We start from the raw sequence: 19,610 nt of genomic DNA, 5'->3' as shown, positions 1-19,610 counted from the left end.
ACCATCTCTCTGTCTACCACCACCACACTACCATCTCTCTGTCCACCACCACACTACCATCTCTGTCTACCACCACCACACTACCATCTCTGTACCACCACCACACTACCATCTCTCTGTCTACCACCACACTACCATCTCTCTGTCTACCACCACCACCACATCACCACACTACCATCTCTCTGTCTACCACCATACTACCATCTCTCTGTCTACCACCACACTACCATCTCTATGTCTACCACCACCACACTACCATCTCTCTGTCCATCACCACACTACCATCTCTCTGTCTACCACCACCACACTACCATCTCTCTGTCCACCACCACACTACCATCTCTCTGTCTACCACCACACTACCATCTCTCTGTCTACCACCACCACACTACCATCTCTCTGTCTACCACCACCACACTACCATCTCTCTGTCTACCACCACACTACCATCTCTCTGTCCCACTCAGACACTCCAAAGGCAGAAGCCACAATTGAACTTGTATCGCTCCACTGCCCACTGCCCTACCCCCTCCTTCCATCTCTTTTTCTCCCTCCCTCTATCCTATCCCTGTTGATTTTGCAGCCACTCCCCCGGCTTTTTAGCCAATGCCCTCCGAACAAAAGTGTGTGTGTATGTGTGTGTGTGTGTTCATCTTCCTCAGTGGTTGAGTGGATGCAGTGGTCTCCTTATAATTATGCCCCCCCCCCCCCAGACTCATGACATATCAATCCGGTCTCCAACGACAGTGTCATGTCTCCAACATAACATCCCAATGCATAAACACGCACACTCATTGTGTGTGAAATCAATGTAGTGCTGGCTTTGTGCATTGCGCTATTTGTGTGTGTGCTCACGTATGAGTGTGTCTGCACATACATAACAGGGCTGTTGTTTGTCTCTGTGCGGTGTTGCTGTTCTGGTTGCTCAGTGGAATAGAAGGAGTGTGTGTAACGCCACTAGCTGTCGTGGGTCACCTCTGTTATCTAACGTGTGACTGACCCGGAACCAGTGAAGCAAAGCAGAGATGCTCCTGTCTCTATACGAATAGATGGAAGACACATTCACGCACTCGCACGTTCAAACACTCACTCATACTTTCTCTCTCACTCTGTCCCTCTAATTCACTCACTCTTATGCCCTGGTTCATGCTCTCTCTAATTCACTCACTCTCTTACTCACTCACTCACTCACTCAGTCACTCACTCATGCTAACTGGCTCCTTCACTCTCTCTTCTTTACCTCGTCTCACAGCACAACCTTTGTGTTTCTTTCTTTGGTTAGGCCTACGTTAGCCATTTATGCGTGTGCCAGGCTATCCAGGGAAAGTCAACTTGGCAAGGTGTCGTATTCTCGCATGGCGAGAGGGAACATAAGGTCCGTGCATGGGCAAGTTAGAATGTTTTAGCACCACACAAATAAGGGACAGTTCCCGTCTCCACACACTCTCAATGCGTGGCTGGTAGCCTTATGTCTGCCTCGCCGCTCACAGAATGGAATTCCTAACACAACGCGGCAAAACAAGCTCCTGGGTTTTTAAAAAGTGAATTATCTTGATTTCAAATGTTTCCGATCTGCGACTTAATTGTTCTGAACCAACGAGCCGACCCACGGTTTGAAAGAATGTTTTCATTCCACCCGCCAGCAGACTTATTTTGCGGCTCACCCGCGGGAACCATGGGTATCTGACCCAATGCCGGACTCTACTGATGATTAGCTCAATAGGGTAAACGCAGCCTGTATATGTATAACCTCTATGCTGCATCAGTTGGGCTACAGGTGATAATGCTTATTGCTAATAACATAACTAATAGTATGGAACAGGCTATATGCATGTTCCAATATGTACAAATAATTTGTAACAAATGTCAAATGTATTCAGGGGGGGACCCCGGACACCCTAAACAGGGGGAAGAACCCATACTTCAATAATATGTGATGTGTTCCGGAGTTCCAAATTGAGCAGCTGCTGAAAAATGAGCTCCTGTATATATTGAGATTTAAATGGTTTTTTAGAGTGAAGTACATCGAAAAAATCAAGAGAAAACTGCAAGACTCAATAGAAGACAAAACAAGGAACAAACCAAAAAGACAGGCTTTTGAAGAAGTAACTATTTTTCATAAAATTGTACAGTTATCTTAGCTAGCTGAATTGCTAGCTGAATTGTTTACTTGTTGCTAAGCAGTTGCTAGGGACTCTCCTGGAAGAAGCTAGCTAGCTTACAAAGAATAACAACAAAAATATCTAGTTAACAGAAGAAAGGAAGACAAAATAAGGACAGAAGAAAAAGGAAAAGAAAAAGGACAACAAAGTGAAACCTCTAAAGAAACAAGAGACCATAATACAAGAAACAGCACTATAGAGAGATAGAACAACAACAACGCAGCCACTGCCAGCTAGCCTACTTCAGCAGTACTGTATCATTTGAATTATTTTAGTCAATAAGATTCCTGCTACGTAAGCTTAACTTTCTGAACATTCGAGACGTGTAGTCCATTTGTCATTCCAATCTCCTTTGCATTAGCGTAGCCTCTTCTGTAGCCTGTCAACTATGTGTCTGTCTATCCCTGTTCTCTCCTCTCTGCACAGACCATACAAACGCTCCACACCGCGTGGCCGCGGCCACTCTAATCTGGTGGTCCCAGCGCGCACGACCCACGTGGAGTTCCAGGTCTCCGGTAGCCTCTGGAACTGCCGATCTGCGGCCAACAAGGCAGAGTTCATCTCAGCCTATGCCTCCCTCCAGTCCTCGACTTCTTGGCACTGACGGAAACATGGATCACCACAGATAACACTGCTACTCCTACTGCTCTCTCTTCGTCCGCCCACGTGTTCTCGCACACCCCGAGAGCTTCTGGTCAGCGGGGTGGTGGCACCGGGATCCTCATCTCTCCCAAGTGGTCATTCTCTCTTTCTCCCCTTACCCATCTGTCTATCGCCTCCTTTGAATTCCATGCTGTCACAGTTACCAGCCCTTTCAAGCTTAACATCCTTATCATTTATCGCCCTCCAGGTTCCTCGGAGAGTTCATCAATGAGCTTGATGCCTTGATAAGCTCCTTTCCTGAGGATGGCTCACCTCTCTCACAGTTCTGGGCGACTTTAACCTCCCCACGTCTACCTTTGACTCATTCCTCTCTGCCTCCTTCTTTCCACTCCTCTCCTCTTTTGACCTCACCCTCTCACCTTCCCCTCTACTCACAAGGCAGGCAATACGCTCGACCTCATCTTTACTAGATGCTGTTCTTCCACTAACCTCACTGCAACTCCCCTCCAAGTCTCCGACCACTACCTTGTATCCTTTTCCCTCTTGCTCTCATCCAACACTTCCCACACTGCCCCTACTCGGATGGTATCGCGCCGTCCCAATCTTCGCTCTCTCTCCCCGCTACTCTCTCCTCTTCCATCCTATCATCTCTTCCCTCTGCTCAAACCTTCTCCAACCTATCTCCTGATTCTGCCTCCTCAACCCTCCTCTCCTCCCTTTCTGCATCCCTTGATTCTCTATGTCCCCTATCCTCCAGGCCGGCTCGGTCCTCCCCTCCTGCTCCGTGGCTCGACGACTCATTGCGAGCTCACAGAACAGGGCTCCGGGCAGCCGAGCGGAAATGGAGGAAAACTCGCCTCCCTGCGGACCTGGCATCCTTTCACTCCCTCCTCTCTACATTTTCCTCTTCTGTCTCTGCTGCTAAAGCCACTTTCTACCACTCTAAAGTCCAAGCATCTGCCTCTAACCCTAGGAAGCTCTTTGCCACCTTCTCCTCCCTCCTGAATCCTCCTCCCCCTCCCCCCCTCCCTCTCTGCAGATGACTTCGTCAACCATTTTGAAAAGAAGGTCGACGACATCCGATCCTCGTTTGCTAAGTCAAACGACACCGCTGGTTCTGCTCACACTGCCCTACCCTGTGCTCTGACCTCTTTCTCCCCTCTCTCTCCAGATGAAATCTCGCGTCTTGTGACGGCCGGCCGCCCAACAACCTGCCCGCTTGACCCTATTCCCTCCTCTCTTCTCCAGACCATTTCCGGAGACCTTCTCCCTTACCTCACCTCGCTCATCAACTCATCCCTGACCGCTGGCTACGTCCCTTCTGTCTTCAAGAGAGCGAGAGTTGCACCCCTTCTGAAAACCCTACACTCGATCCCTCCGATGTCAACATCTACAGACCAGTATCCCTTCTTTCTTTTCTCTCCAAAACTCTTGAACGTGCCGTCCTTGGCCAGCTCTCCCGCTATCTCTCTCAGAATGACCTTCTTGATCCAAATCAGTCTGGTTTCAAGACTAGTCATTCAACTGAGACTGCTCTTCTCTGTATCACGGAGGCCCTCCGCACTGCTAAAGCTAACTCTCTCTCCTCTGCTCTCATCCTTCTAGACCTATCGGCTGCCTTCGATACTGTGAACCATCAGATCCTCCTCTCCACCCTCTCCGAGTTGGGCATCTCCGGCGCGGCCCACGCTTGGATTGCGTCCTACCTGACAGGTCGCTCCTACCAGGTGGCGTGGCGAGAATCTGTCTCCTCACCACGCGCTCTCACCACTGGCGTCCCCAGGGCTCTGTTCTAGGCCCTCTCCTATTCTCGCTATACACCAAGTCACTTGGCTCTGTCATAACCTCACATGGTCTCTCCTATCATTGCTATGCAGACGACACACAATTAATCTTCTCCTTTCCCCTTCTGATGACCAGGTGGCGAATCGCATCTCTGCATGTCTGGCAGACATATCAGTGTGGATGACGGATCACCACCTCAAGCTGAACCTCGGCAAGACGGAGCTGCTCTTCCTCCCGGGAAGGACTGCCCGTTCCATGATCTCGCCATCACGGTTGACAACTCCATTGTGTCCTCCTCCCAGAGCGCTAAGAACCTTGGCGTGATCCTGGACAACACCCTGTCGTTCTCAACTAACATCATGGCGGTGGCCCGTTCTTGTAGGTTCATGCTCTACAACATCCGCAGAGTACGACCCTGCCTCACACAGGAAGCAGCGCAGGTCCTAATCCAGGCACTTGTCATCTCCCGTCTGGATTACTGCAACTCGCTGTTGGCTGGGCTCCCTGCCTGTGCCATTAAACCCCTACAACTCATCCAGAACGCCGCAGCCCGTCTGGTGTTCAACCTTCCCAAGTTCTCTCACGTCACCCCGCTCCTCCGCTCTCTCCACTGGCTTCCAGTTGAAGCTCGCATCTGCTACAAGACCATGGTGCTTGCCTACGGAGCTGTGAGGGGAACGGCACCTCAGTACCTCCAGGCTCTGATCAGGCCCTACACCCAAACAAGGGCACTGCGTTCATCCACCTCTGGCCTGCTCGCCTCCCTACCACTGAGGAAGTACAGTTCCCGCGCAGCCCAGTCAAAACTGTTCGCTGCTCTGGCCCCCCAATGGTGGAACAAACTCCCTCACAACGCCAGGACAGCGGAGTCAATCACCACCTTCCGGAGACACCTGAAACCCCACCTCTTTCAGGAATACCTAGGATAGGATAAAGTAATCCTTCTCACCCCCCTTAAAAGATTTAGATGCACTATTGTAAAGTGGCTGTTCCACTGGATGTCTTAAGGTGAACGCACCAATTTGTAAGTCGCTCTGGATAAGAGCGTCTGCTAAATGACTTAAATGTAAATGTAAATGTAATATCCTTATGACTTTGAATCAGAGTATTATCGACACAGTCAGAACAGAGTCATTCAGGTGCGTCTTCATAATGTCATCCCTCCCGGGTCTGCTCTCCACTGACACAGCCCCTCTCACTGCTCAGATCTCCTCTCTTTAACCGTGTCTGACACAACAATCAATACTTTCACTTTTTCTTTTGTCCTTTTTCCGTTCGTGTTTTTTTTTTCCTCTGGCCACATTGACTCGGTCACATAGACATAATTAAAATTGATGGAGTGGAGTTGTGGTGACCTGACTGTCCCTTTTATTCTACTCCCCCCCCCTTCGTTTAAGAGAAAAATAGAGGAAGAGAGAGAAAGAGAGAATGAAAGACAGGGATTAAGAGAGAGCGAGTGAGAGGAAAGGAAATATTTGTATAGAGATCTATACTGTTTGTTTGCTGCTAGTCCTCAGTGCTGTATTGAAGGCTCCATACAGCTGTGTTGGCCCCTGTCTGTGGACAGAGTGCTCTGGCTCTGGCTGTGTGTCTGTGAGATGCCGCTGTGTCCCTGTGTAAGCCTGTCTGTGGACCGAGTGGCAGAGCGTTGTGGTTCTGTGTTTAGAATGCTGTTATATGTCCCGACCACTTAGCCTCCTTTACCACTGCTGTTCTGCTGCAAAGGGATCAAGTAAAGCATGTTATGTGAGGGATGTCAGACGAGAGGAGTGGAAAAGAGGGTTTTCCTCTCTTCATGGTCTACCCCGCGACGCACGGCATGCTGGTCATTCCACACCATACCTGATGGATTACAAGGATTAGTGTGTGTGATTGTGTGTGTGTATGTGATTGTGTGTGATTGTGTGTGTGTGTGTGTGTGTATGTGTGTGTGTGTGTGTGTGTGTGTGTGTGTGTGTGTGTGTGTGTGTGCGTGTGTGCGTGTGTGCATTCGTGAGGTTGAGCACTGACGTTAGGCGGTTAGGCCTGGCTCCCAGTCTGCGTTCCAATTCATTCCAAAGGTTGAGGTCAGGGCTCTGTGCAGGCCAGTCAAGTTCTTCCACACTGATCTCGACAAACCATTTCTTTATGGACCTCGTTTTGTGCACAGGGGCATTGTCATGCTGAAACTGGAAAGGGCCTTCCCCAAACCGTCGCCACAAAGTTGGAAGCACAGAATCATCTATAATGTCATTGTATGCTGTAGCGTTAAGATTTCCCTTCACCGGACCTAAGGGGCCTAGCCCGAACCATGAAGAACAGCCCCAGACTATTATGCCTCCCCCACCAAACTTTACAGTTGGCACTATGCATTGGGGCAGGTAGCATTGTCCAGGCATCCGTCAAACCCAGATTCATCCGTCGGACTGCCAGATAGTGAAGTGTGATCCATTACTCCAGAAAAAGCATTTCCACCGCTCCACAGTCCAATGGTGGCGAGCTTCACACCACTCCAGCCGACGCTTGGCATTGCGCATGGTGATCTTAGACTTGTGTGCAGCTGATTGGCCATGGAAACCCAGTTCATGAAGCTCCTGACGAACAGCTATTATGCTGTCGTTGCTTCCAGTTTGAAATTCGGTACCGAGTGTTGCAACCGAGGACAGACGATTTTTGCGCTCTACACGCTTCAGCACTCAGCGTTCCTGTTCTGTGAGCTTGTGTGGCCTACCACTTCACGGGTGAGCTGTTGTTGCTCCTAGACGCTTCCACTTCACATTAGCAGCACTTACAGTTGACAGAGCAGCTCTAGCAGAGCGAAAATTTGACGAATTGACTTGTTAGAAAGGTGGCATCCTATGAAGGTGCTATGTTGACGGTCATTGAGCTCTTCAGTACGGGCCAATGTTTGTCTATGGAGATCGCATGGCTTTGTGCTCGATTTTATATACCTGTCAGCAACGGGTGTGGCTGAAATTGCCGAATCCACTAATTTGAAGGGGTGTCCCCCTACATTTGGCCATGTAGTGTATCTTATACACCTCACATAGACATATAGACATTGAACATTGGCCTACTCTGACCCGCGATAATATGACTGTACAGAGTGTAGGTTGCCAGTTGTTGTGTACCATTGTGACTGTGTTCTACGGCTCATATCACATGCACCTGTCCCTCTCCTCTGTATATAAAACTGTGTATCAGGACCGTAGTTATGATCAGCTATTGTGACTTTGTTCTATGGCTCATACTAAGGACTTTTATTGAGTGTTATTCCGTCTGTCTACAAGGCCTGTACAATCTCTGCTAATAGAGGAACAGGAGATGACCTAAATAGAGATGGACATAATGGCAGCATTGTGAGAATAGACATGTTAAAGAGAGTGAGGTGTGAGGGGGAAGTGACTGACTAATGACTATACTGGGAGAAGAGAGAGAAGGGAAAATAGAGTGAGAGAGTGAGAGAAAGGAGAGGAGAGAAGAGAGAGGAGTGAAAAGAGAGAGAGAGAGAGAGAACAGAGGGATGAGAGAACAGAGAGAGGAGTGAAAAGAGAGCGAGAAGAGAGAAAAGTGCAGAGAGAAGAGAGTGGAGTGAAAAGAGAGAGAACAGAGAGTGAGAGAAACGATGAGGGGGTGTTGGTGAATTGAAAGTGTGTGTGTCTTAATATGTCTGTACAGACTGTAGGACACTTGATGCTAGCTATAGTAACTGTATTTTATAGACACACCTGTCCATCAACTTGTCTGTTGTGATTGTACTTATGATTAGCTATGGTAACTGCTCTCTACACAATGAATATACTACATGTTATATTGGCCCGACTCTAGCCTGTGGTCATATTTCTTTATGTACAGACTGCAGCCTGCCACTTGTATTTGAGCCTGTGTGTGTGTGTTTCTCTGTGTGTGTCTGTGCATAGAATCAAGACTGCTGTAGCTTGGTATGCTACCCCCTTTCCTTCCCTCTCTCTGTGTCCATTGTCATGTAGACCTGGCATAATTCTATTCTCATAGACCGTACTCAAATGAGTTTTTAGGAACAGTGAGGAGCGGGGACATTGTGGGAAGTCTGTGTGTGTGTGTGTGTGTGTGTGTGGAGAGGAACTGGTCAGAGCTACCCATTCTCTCCTTTCAGGAATGCAAAGGCATTAATATCGTAGTGTATGAATGGATGGTTGCAAGAAATAAATCGAGGTTAAATGTTTAACATGTAGACTAGACAGGTTTAGTCAAGGTCATACTCTGACCTAGATTGTAGATTGTCATTCAAGTTTAGTCTTCTTAGCATGGAGCGATATTTTCAAGGAAGATGCTGATAGGTCGTCACGTGTTGGGTGCACTGAGTTTAGTTAGCTAAGACTTGATCTGCGTCTACTTTGCGTCTGCCATGTCTGCATTACCTTGCCATGTCTGCATTACCTTGCCATGTCTGCATTACCTTGCCATGTCTGCATTACCTTGCCTGTCTGCATTACCTTGCCATGTCTGCATTACCTTGCCATGTCTGCATTACCTTGCCATGTCTGCATTACCTTGCCATGTTCATTCAATCCTGGTCTTGGAATGCAACAGTGTATGTTTTAGAGCCGGCCAAGCACTAACAGACCAGGATTCAGCAAATTCAACTCATCATCTAACCATCTGACCTTAATTGAATCCGCTGAATCAGGTGTTATGTTGGTGGGCTGGGGCAGGGAGTGAAGAGCACTGCAGTGATGCGTGTTGGGATAGTGTGATTGGGACTCTTCTCGTGGTCGTTAACAGAGTGATTGAGATGGCTCGTTAATGCTCGTTAAGGAGATAAGAAGCGGTTGTGTTAATTGGTTGTGATGACGATAAGGAGGCTGGCAGAACATTAAGAGTGGTGGACAGTAGAGAACTCTACTGAGAACTGAGTGACTGTCAATATGGTGAGAGAGAGAGAGAGAGAGAGAGTGTACTATGTCATCCATTTTGTGTTATATGCTACGAATTTGGCAATTTGTGTGCTGTGTTACGAATCCAATTCTTTCAATATGTTACACATTTCTTGTGCTTAAGATCTCGGAGTGCATTAATGGTTTATAGACAACTATATCTCTCAGGTGAAATCTATAAAAAGCTTACAGAGATGGTTACCCCATCTGCCTAACATATAGATAGGAGTAAAATCAACTGACCATGTCACACCCTGATCTGTTTCACCTGTCTGTGTGCTTGTCTCCACCCCCCCTCCAGGCGTCGCCCGTCTTCCCCATTATCCCCAGTGTATTTATGCCTATGTTCTCTGTTTGTCTCTTGCCAGTTTGTGTTGTTCGTCAAGCGGTTTTCCCCTTGCTCCTGTCTTTTTCTAGTTCCTGCTTTCTTGTTTTCCCGGTTTTGACTATTCTGCCTGCCCTGAGCCTGCCATTCTGTACCTTAGGGACTCTGATCTGGATTACGAACCTCTGCCTGTCCTTGACCTGTCGTTTTGCCTGCTCCCTGTTCTAGTAATAAACTTTTGTTACTTCGACACTCTCTGCATCTGGGTCTTCTCCTGAAACGTGATAGATCATGTAGTTTAGTTGTAGTCTCCACATAACGAAGGGAGGTAGCGTATAACTCATTAAGGCAAACACAATGGGCTGTGATTAGGGCTGTGGCGGTCACGGAATTTCGTCAGCCGGTGATTTTCAAGCAAATAACTGTCGGTCTCAAGGTAATTGAGCTTTAATTACCATGAACATATTTAGCATCTCCTGGCTTCCTCACATAGCCTCCAAGCCATTTTAAAAAGTATAATAGATCCATGTAATATAGCCTACACCTTCACAATACATCCATTATTTATTTTAGACAGGTTTAAAGAAGCATGATATTAAGAAAATGTAGTCTATTTCAGAAGAAAAGAGTAGCATATTCTGAGTTGTCCCTATGTTAGGTCCTGCTGTGGCTGTGCCAAATGACTTTGGGCTACACTAGTTTATTTAGCAGACAAGATTTGCTTATAATTCCATGGTATTATTTTATAGTTTGAAGAACACAATTGAACAAAGTTGAATAAAATATAAATATTTTATCCAAATGATTTGAGTGAGTGCGCACATATGGCTATTCTGTGTTGAACGGTTAACAAAGAAATAGGTATTTGTCACGCCCTGACCATAGAGAGCCTTTGTATTCTCTATTTTGGTTAGGTCAGGGTGTGACTAGGGTGGGTAATCTAGGTTGTTTTATTTCTATGTTGGCCTGGTATGGTTCCCAATCAGAGGCAGCTGTTTAGCGTTGTCTCTGATTGGGGATCATATTTAGGCAGCCATTTCCCCACTGAGTTTTTGTGGGATCTTGATTATGTGTAGTTGCCTGTGAGCATCTCATAGCTTCACGTATCGTGTGCTTTTTAAAATTGTTTTGGGCGTTTCACGTCAATAAATATGTGGAACCCATATCACGCTGCGCTTTGGTCTGAATGTTCTTACGACGATCGTGACAGTATTCCTATATGCTTAATTTTGAGTTATTAATGTAACTTTAGTTGTTCTAAAAACGTTGGGATATATGTTTTCATTTTTAATACATTGTAAGGCTGCATGATGAGACTCTAAAGTTGCATGAAAGGTTCTCATTCTCATTCACAATTTGACAAGCCCTTGATAATGCCAAAAAATGTCAGTGGCATCCCCTTTGTGTCCGTAATGCACCCTAAAAAGATCCATGCCTTTTGCGGCTCACATGGCTCTCCATCACGTGATCGGGTCTTTCTCACAGGCTATAAGTGAAGAGAGACACATCGTGGACGTAGCTTCCCACGTCCTCATCCAAATCCGAGGTGCATATTGAAGATATTGGAAGAACTGTCCACATTTACTTTTCGTCAGCCAATAAGATGAGTAGGCCTAACGAACAGCAAAAGCACTAGCCTATGTCAATCTACTATCCGCATAGTACAAATTTTGACCTATTTTATTCTGTGCGAGAAATAAATATTCCAAACAAAGTCTGGGACAGTTGTGGGATGCAATAAATCCCAAATTAATACAACCACTAGCAGCAAAAAAAAACATTTTTATACAATGTGGCTGACGCAACAGATCAGAAAGATTAGCTTAAAATGTTGATAAACTATTAGGCTATTTCTTCACATTATAAGCCCAGCAATGCGGACATGGTAGTAGGCTATAAGGGCAAATGTTCCTTTAGCGGAAAACACCATTATCGAAAGTGACCGCAAATGCAATTGTGCATGTAATGTTTTTATTTATAAAGGTGCATTTTTATGGTGAAAATTATCTTCCCCAAACTTGAAACTCACGTGCTGCTTATGTATGACAGTTAGGCTCTACATGTCATGACTTCTACTGAAGGTAACTCCTCTCCCTGTTCTGGCGGCGCCGGTTTACTAGCCGGCACTGATCCCTTTTTCCTTTTCTGTTTGTTTTGTCTGTGATTCTTTATACACCTGGTTTCATTTGCGTTTATTTCTGTGTGTATATAGGGCACCTGTTGCCTGCCTTAGTTCGTGCGGGATTAGACTTGTGTGTATTGCGCTCGATTGTATTTGATGTTTGTTGTTTTCACTACTACGCACGTGTATGTCGGAACAGTTTTTGTTCCTCCGTGCGTTTCCACGAGTTTCTGAGAATCGAGAGTGTAGTTTTGGGATTTTTGTCTGTGCAATTTTTGTATTGGTGGACTATATTATTAAACACGCTTCTCAGACATCCCTGCTCTCCTGCGCCTGACTCCTACACCTCTCACCGGGACGCACGTTGTCACACTAAACCCCTTGTAAAATGATTTAATGTGCTTCATTTTAAGAAGTTATATGGCTACATGAGGTGTGATACAAACGTTATTAGAACATATAGGCCTATGGGCTAGGCTACATGAGGTGTGTGACTACGATACGAAAAAGTCAGGAAAAAAGCATTGTTTCCTATGCTAGGCATCATTCACAAGTGATAATATATAATTCACAAGTGATAGGCTAGTATTGTCACCCATCAGACTTCTATTGATATAATATTGTCTTCACATATACCAAATAATATGTGTGACATTTGTGTTGATTTAGAATGGACCGTTACCATGCATTATCTATGAACTTAAATAGTGAATGGAGGACACTTTCCCCCGTGGTTTATTTTCATGCCAGCCAGGTAAGCTACTCTCATGTTGTAAATATAACCAATGTGCTTAATATAAGGGAAGTTGAGAAGTAAATATAGTAGGTCTAGCCTATAGAAAGCTGATGGGATCCTCCTCTTTTTATTAGATGCCATCACTCTTTTCTCCTGCAATTGCATTGCCTATAGAAATGTTGTGAACCATGAGCTCATGGGCTCCCATTAAGTGTTTGATTTTCAAATACCTTTGTATTGATGTCAGAGTGACTCCTAACCACCGGTGTGGCGGTTGTACGGTCACCACAACAGCCCTAGTTGTGATTAAGATCTAATGTGATTTCACACCACTTGGCTGGCTTCTCTGATTTAATCTACTGCTGGCTCTGGACTGGAGGGATATACAAACTGACGGGTGAGGAGAGAGGGGGACAGGGGAGGAAAATGGGGGGCAGATGGAAAGGAGGGAGACAGGCAGAGGGAGAGAGAGAGGGGAGGGGGAGGGGAGAAAGGGGATGTCGTGTCACAACTCGTATCACTACAAGTGTTTTCCACTGTTTATTCTGTCGCTCTGTCAACAGGAATTAGTCAACTTCTCATCCTGTGTGTGTGTTTTGAAATGTGTTTTGAAACGATTTGAAATCATGTTTTTTTACATTGGATAAAAGCATAGACAGAGAGCTACACAATTGTATATCATACACTGCATTTGAGGAACAATGGGAATGTAATTTTGCTTTGAAAGTTGATAAACTTGTAAACTTTTGAGAAAATGGCCTTTGAATGTTTTGGTGCTACTATTGGAGAGCTCTTCTTTGTCTACACCCATTCAGCATCGTTCACACCCTTTTGTTTCATCAGACCAAAGGACATTCCTCCAAAAAGTACAATCTTTGTCCCTATGTGCAGTTGCAAACCGTAGTCTGTCTTTTTTTATGGAGGTTTTGGAGAAGTGGCTTCTTCCTTGCTGAATGGCCTTTCAGGTTATGTCGATATAGGACTCCATTTACTGTGGATATAGATACTTTTGTACTTGTTGTTTCCTCCAGCATCTTCACAAGGTCCTTTGCTGTTATTCTGGGATTGATTTGCACTTTTCGCACCGAAGTACGTTAATCTCTTGGAGACAGAACACGTCTCCTTCGTGAGTGGTATGATGGCTGCGTGGTCCCATAGTGTTTGTACTTGCGTACTATTGTTTGTACAGATGAACATGGTACATTGAGGCATTTGGAAATTGCTTCCAAGGATGAAGCAGACTTGTGGAGGTCAACAATTTTGTTTCTGAGGTCTTGGATGATTTCTTTTGATTTTCCCATGGTGTCAAGCAAAGAGGTACTGAGTTTGAAGGTAGGCCTTGAAATACATCCACAGGTACACCTCCAATTGACTCAAATTATGTCAATTATCCTATCAGAAGCTTCTAAAGCCATGACATCATTTTCTGGAATTTTCCAAGCTGTTAAAAGGCACAGTCAACTTCTGACCCACTGGAATTGTGATACAGTGAATTATAAGTGAAATAATCTGTCTGTAAAAAATGTTAGGAAACATTTCTTGTGTCATGCACAAAGTAGATGTACTAACCGACTTGACAAAACTATAGTTTGTTAACAAGAAATTTGTGGACTGGTTAAAAAACTAGTTTTAATGACCCCAACCTAAGTGTATGTAAACTTCCGACTTCAACTGTAGGTAAAACAATGAATCATAATCCCAAATGTTGGCGTTACTACCCTGCATGAATCTGCAGGTAGCTAACCAACCAGGTTCAATGTTAACCTTAGGCTATAACTAGTGGCACTGAGGTACGAGTTATAAGATCATGCATGTAATGTTAGCTAGCGAACCAGACAGCTAACCTTAGCTAGCTAACAGTACTCTTTCTTGAAATTAGAAACATGTAATATCTTTAAATGTAGCTAGTTAGACTACATCATGGTTGGACGTGTCTCCTGATGCATGCCATGGTTGCCCTTAGTTTGAAGATGTAATCTCCTTAGCTATCATACTCAAATTCCACTGATTTCTAAACTCGGTCCTCCAGAAAGTGGAGAGCATACACGTAACGTTAGCTGGCGAGCCATTACACATTAGCTAGCTAACAATACACTTTGACTTGACATTAGGTTTATGCAGTTTTACTACGCGATACATAAAAAAAAGCACATACTGACCAGCTCAAACATACAGATTCATGCAGACCAATACATGGCAGACCAATACAAACTCATCTCTCTGCATTTTCGGCACACTCATTATCTTAGCCAATCATGGCTAGCGGAAAGGTTGCTGTCTTTTTCTGTGGCTAAACCAACTGGTAATTTAACAATTGTATTTGTATTCACAGATGGCATACACGTTTGGTATGAAGGCACAAGAAAGTTCACATGTTCCTGAATGCACTTCTGCCAAAAAACGCATTTTGATAAAAACGAGTTCAAATGGCCCTCCTGTTAAGTAGTGACCTGCGACATACGCCTAGTTTTCTGAAACGGGTCACATATGTAATGTTCTCAGTGCCAGCTGCCTGGGTTGAACAACAGAACCTCAGGAGTGTATGTGTGTGTGTGTGTTTTGTCTGTGGGTGTGTGTCCTTTAATTCCTCTGCTGGCGTGTCATATTCTGTCATGTTCAGGGACGTCCCCTCATGAGAGCAGACAGGAGGGGACCCAAAAAGACGAGCGACACACAAACAAACACTACACAACAGCCAGTGGGGACTGACTGTCTGCTACAATCAATAGAGAACCATACGCTACGCACACACATACACAGATGGGAATGTATACGGGAATGTACACGAAAGTGTATGTGATTATAAGGGAATTGTGTGTATGGGATATAGGAGGGGATGGTGTGTATGTTTGTGTGTATGATGGAGTTGTGTGAGTGAGTGTGGGTATGTATGTACTGCATTTCTGCATGTATTTATACGTGTGTGTGTGTGTGCGCGTGCGTGTGTGTGCGTGCGTGCGTGCGTGTGTGTGTGTGAGAGAGAGACTGCACTCGTTGGTCCAGGGGAGCTGTTGTACTGACATTATATTGTAATTACAGAGTGTGTGCTTTGTTTAGTGGATGGCTAATTATTCTGTTTGTGTTAGTCAGGGCCCTGGGGTGGTGTGTGTATGTGTGTGTGTGTAACCTGCCTGTTGTGTGTTTAGAGACTAATTGTGGAGGTTGTTTTAAAGGTCCAATGCAGCTGTTTTTATATCAATATCAAGTAATTGGGTAACTCACTGTAATTGTTTTCAATTAAAATGGTCAAAAAGAAAGCTGAATATTGTAGCTTCTTAACAAAGAGACATTTCTCAAGCAAGAGTTGTGCTAGGACTGTCTAGGACTGTCTGGGACTGTCTGGGACTGTCTAGGACTATCTGGGACTGTCTGGGAGTGGTCAGAGTGGGGAGGGGGAACATGAAAACGAGCTGCTATTGGCATAGAGGTTTGGAACTTTCTTTCTATTTTACCGCATGTTGATGTCACCATTGAAAGGCCAAAAGTCCATCCCACCAAAACAGTCTGATATTTCATACACTAAAAGGGCATTATAATAATTTTCACAATGTCACAGTATTATTCCAAACTCAAAGTGTGGAAATATATATAAAACATAGGAAATCACGTTTTCGTCTGCACTGGTGCCTTTAATCGTATAGGGACTATCTGTGACACTTGTGGATATATTGGGAGGGGGCGTTTGGGGGGCATGGGTGGTGTCATGTAGAGGAGGGGTTGGAGGTGTGTGTGTGTGTGTGTGTGTGTGTGTGTGTGTGTGTGTGTGTGTGTGTGTGTGTGTGTGTAGATGGTACCAGGGCTCTGAGATGGTGACCTCTATGTATCTCACAGCTTTCAGAGTGTTGCACTTTGAGAGTGAATGGGAGAGAAAGAAGGGGAGGGAGAGAATTCAAGGTCTTCAGCTACCAATGCTATATCTTACCATAGATGATAATAGCCCAGACAATTCAGCTATTCAACTATTCAATATTTGTGTACCTGTACTTGTGTACAAAAGCCTTTTCATTAGCCACGTTAAATAGCACTCAAATGCAGCCTTGAAAGTTAATGAACGAAAGTGCCTATGTTCTCATCTCTCAATGTCAATGAGAAGCGAGGACCATGAACTTAGTCAAGTAGAAAAACTTTTTTATATTTACTCATTTTGAAAAGGATCTGTATATTAGAATGAGATGCCTATCTGTGTGTTGAACACAAAAGATTCTCAGACCTTCCAATCATCAACTTTAATTCAACCCATTCAACTCAGACAGAACATGACATTGTTTCAGATGCTGACTATCTTCATATTCACCCCTCTAAATGAGATGGACTTGACCCCAATCCTGGTAGGAAGTGGGTGTGTTTGTGCTTGTGTATGTGTGTGTGTGTGTGTGTGTGTGTGACATATGTGAATGTATAATATTGTACATTTGAGGTGTGTGTAACCCTGTCGTGTGTGCGTGACACCTATGTACTGTGTGTGACCTCGGAAGTGTCTTCTGGTTGTGTGAACAGACAATGCGTGTGCAACGTGATTAAGCGGAGTAGATTTGGTGTCATTCTGTGTGTGTGTTCACGTGTGATGAGATGGGCTTTATTCATTCAATAAAGCAGGATCAGTGTTCAACTCTACTTATCACCACCTCCCTCTGTTGCTGCCGCTCTGCGCACACACACGCATGTACGCACACACACACACACACACACACACACACACACACACACACACACACACACACACACACACACACACCTCCAACCCCTCCTCTACATGACACCACCCATGCCCCCCAAACGCCCCCTCCCAATATATCCACAGTTGGATGAGCACCCCGTCATCAGACTCCGCTCCTAGCGAGAGGTTACACCCTCCAGGTAGTTCTCCAGGACCCCCTAGCTTCTCTGTACCAGTCTCCGTTGCCTCCTTTCACTAATTTAATAAAAACTTTCAAAAGCATGCCCGGTCAGATGTTCAAACATCCTGTATGTCTGTCTGAGTAAGTCCCGCTGTCCCCACTGTCCTCCAAATGAGTTGTAATTGCAACGCAACCTTCAAAGCAAAAGGATACATTTGTCATAAGTAATTATGGAGTGTGTTGCCCTTTTATGGCGTGTGTTGCCCTTTTAATTATGGAGTGTGTTGCCCTTTTACGGCGTGTGTTGCCCTTGTAATTATGATGTGTGTTGCCCTCTTAATTATGGAGTGTGTTGCCCTTGTAATTATGATGTGTGTTGCCCTCTTAATTATGGAGTGTGTTGTCCTTGTAATTATGGTGTGCGTTGCCCTCTTAATTATGGAGTGTGTGTATTAGTTGTCTATGACAGAGTGAGTCTCCAGATTGTGTGCAGACAAATGAGTGGCGTGAACTGATGATGCTTGTGTCTTTATGTCTGGTTGTTCAGATAAGCAAAAGACTCAAGAGCTACTGTCACTGTGTTTTCAGTTACCTACTCTATCTGGCTGCCCGGCTCTCCCTCTTTCTACTGTATCCCTCTCGTTCTCACACCCTTATGTGAACGTTGTGGGAACGTTGTATGAACTTTGTGGGAACTTCGTAATGTAAGCAGAGGGTCTTACGGTCTCTCTCTCTCTCTCTCTAACTCTCTCTGCTATAAAGAATAGGTCTGGACACTACCAAACTATAGATTCCATTCACAACCGGGAACTCATTACATCCCTTTCAACCACCACAGTGGATTAACACTGCAGAATAGTAGAATAGCAGTCTCACAGGCCTCCATCGGGAGATAGCAGGGACATGGAACCACAGCAACAAAGGCAGATTTTAATCATAGTTTCTGGGAGAATGTGTTTATGTGTTAGGGTAAATACGAGTGTGGTCAGGCCAAGGGATTGTGTTCAGTTTCACGCTGGCCACTATAGGAAAACAGGGACGCTGGAGTAAAGGCACACAGTAAAAGCACACGCACACACACACGCACGCACACACACACACACGCACACACACACACACACACACACACACAGATGAACGCACGGATAAACACACCCTCGCACCCACACACTCTCTTAAACATGCTGTAGGAAGCCCTAGCTCCATTGTTTGTTCTTCCATCCATAGCTCATGTGAAGGCTGTTGTGTAGACATCTCCTAAGTGCATAGGGTTAGGGTTAGCGTCTTTGTGTGTGTAAATACATGTAAACACTTGTCCCTCTCTCAGCGGCCCAGTGTGAGGGTGAGAGAGAGAGAGAGAGAGAGTTACGTGTTATGTGTTACGTGACCAATGGCATGGACAGAGGACGGTTCTCAATGATTAACGATTACCATCGTTGGTGTTTTTTTGTGTCATTTTATGTTCAGAACAACCAGCAGTCCCCAAATCACATCTCTAATGTTCAGAACAACCAGCAGTCCCCAAATCACATCTCTAATGTTCAGAACAACCAGCAGTCCCCAAATCACATCTCCAATGTTCAGAACAACCACCAGTCCCCAAATCACATCTCTAATGTTCAGAACAACCAGCAGTCCCCAAATCACATCTCCAATGTTCAGAACAACCACCAGTCCCCAAATCACATCTCTAATGTTCAGAACAACCACCAGTTCCCAAATCACATCTCTAATGTTCAGAACAACCACCAGTCCCCAAATCACATCTCTAATGTTCAGAACAACCACCAGTCCCCAAATCACATCTCTAATGTTCAGAACAACCACCAGTCCCCAAATCACATCTCTAATGTTCAGAACAACCACCAGTCCCCAAATCACATCTCTAATGTTCAGAACAACCACCAGTCCCCAAATCACATCTCTAATGTTCAGAACAACCACCAGTCCCCAAATCACATCTCTAATGTTCAGAACAACCACCAGTCCCCAAATCACATCTCTAATGTTCAGAACAACCACCAGTCCCCAAATCACATCTCCAATGTTCAGAACAACCACCAGTCCCCAAATCACATCTCCAATGTTCAGAACAACCACCAGTCCCCAAATCACATCTCTAATGTTTAGAACAACCACCAGTC

The sequence above is a fragment of the Oncorhynchus nerka genome, linkage group LG8 (assembly GCF_034236695.1).
Source record: "Oncorhynchus nerka isolate Pitt River linkage group LG8, Oner_Uvic_2.0, whole genome shotgun sequence".
Classification (NCBI taxonomy): domain Eukaryota; kingdom Metazoa; phylum Chordata; class Actinopteri; order Salmoniformes; family Salmonidae; genus Oncorhynchus; species Oncorhynchus nerka.
Note: the sequence above shows the minus strand (reverse complement) of the source record.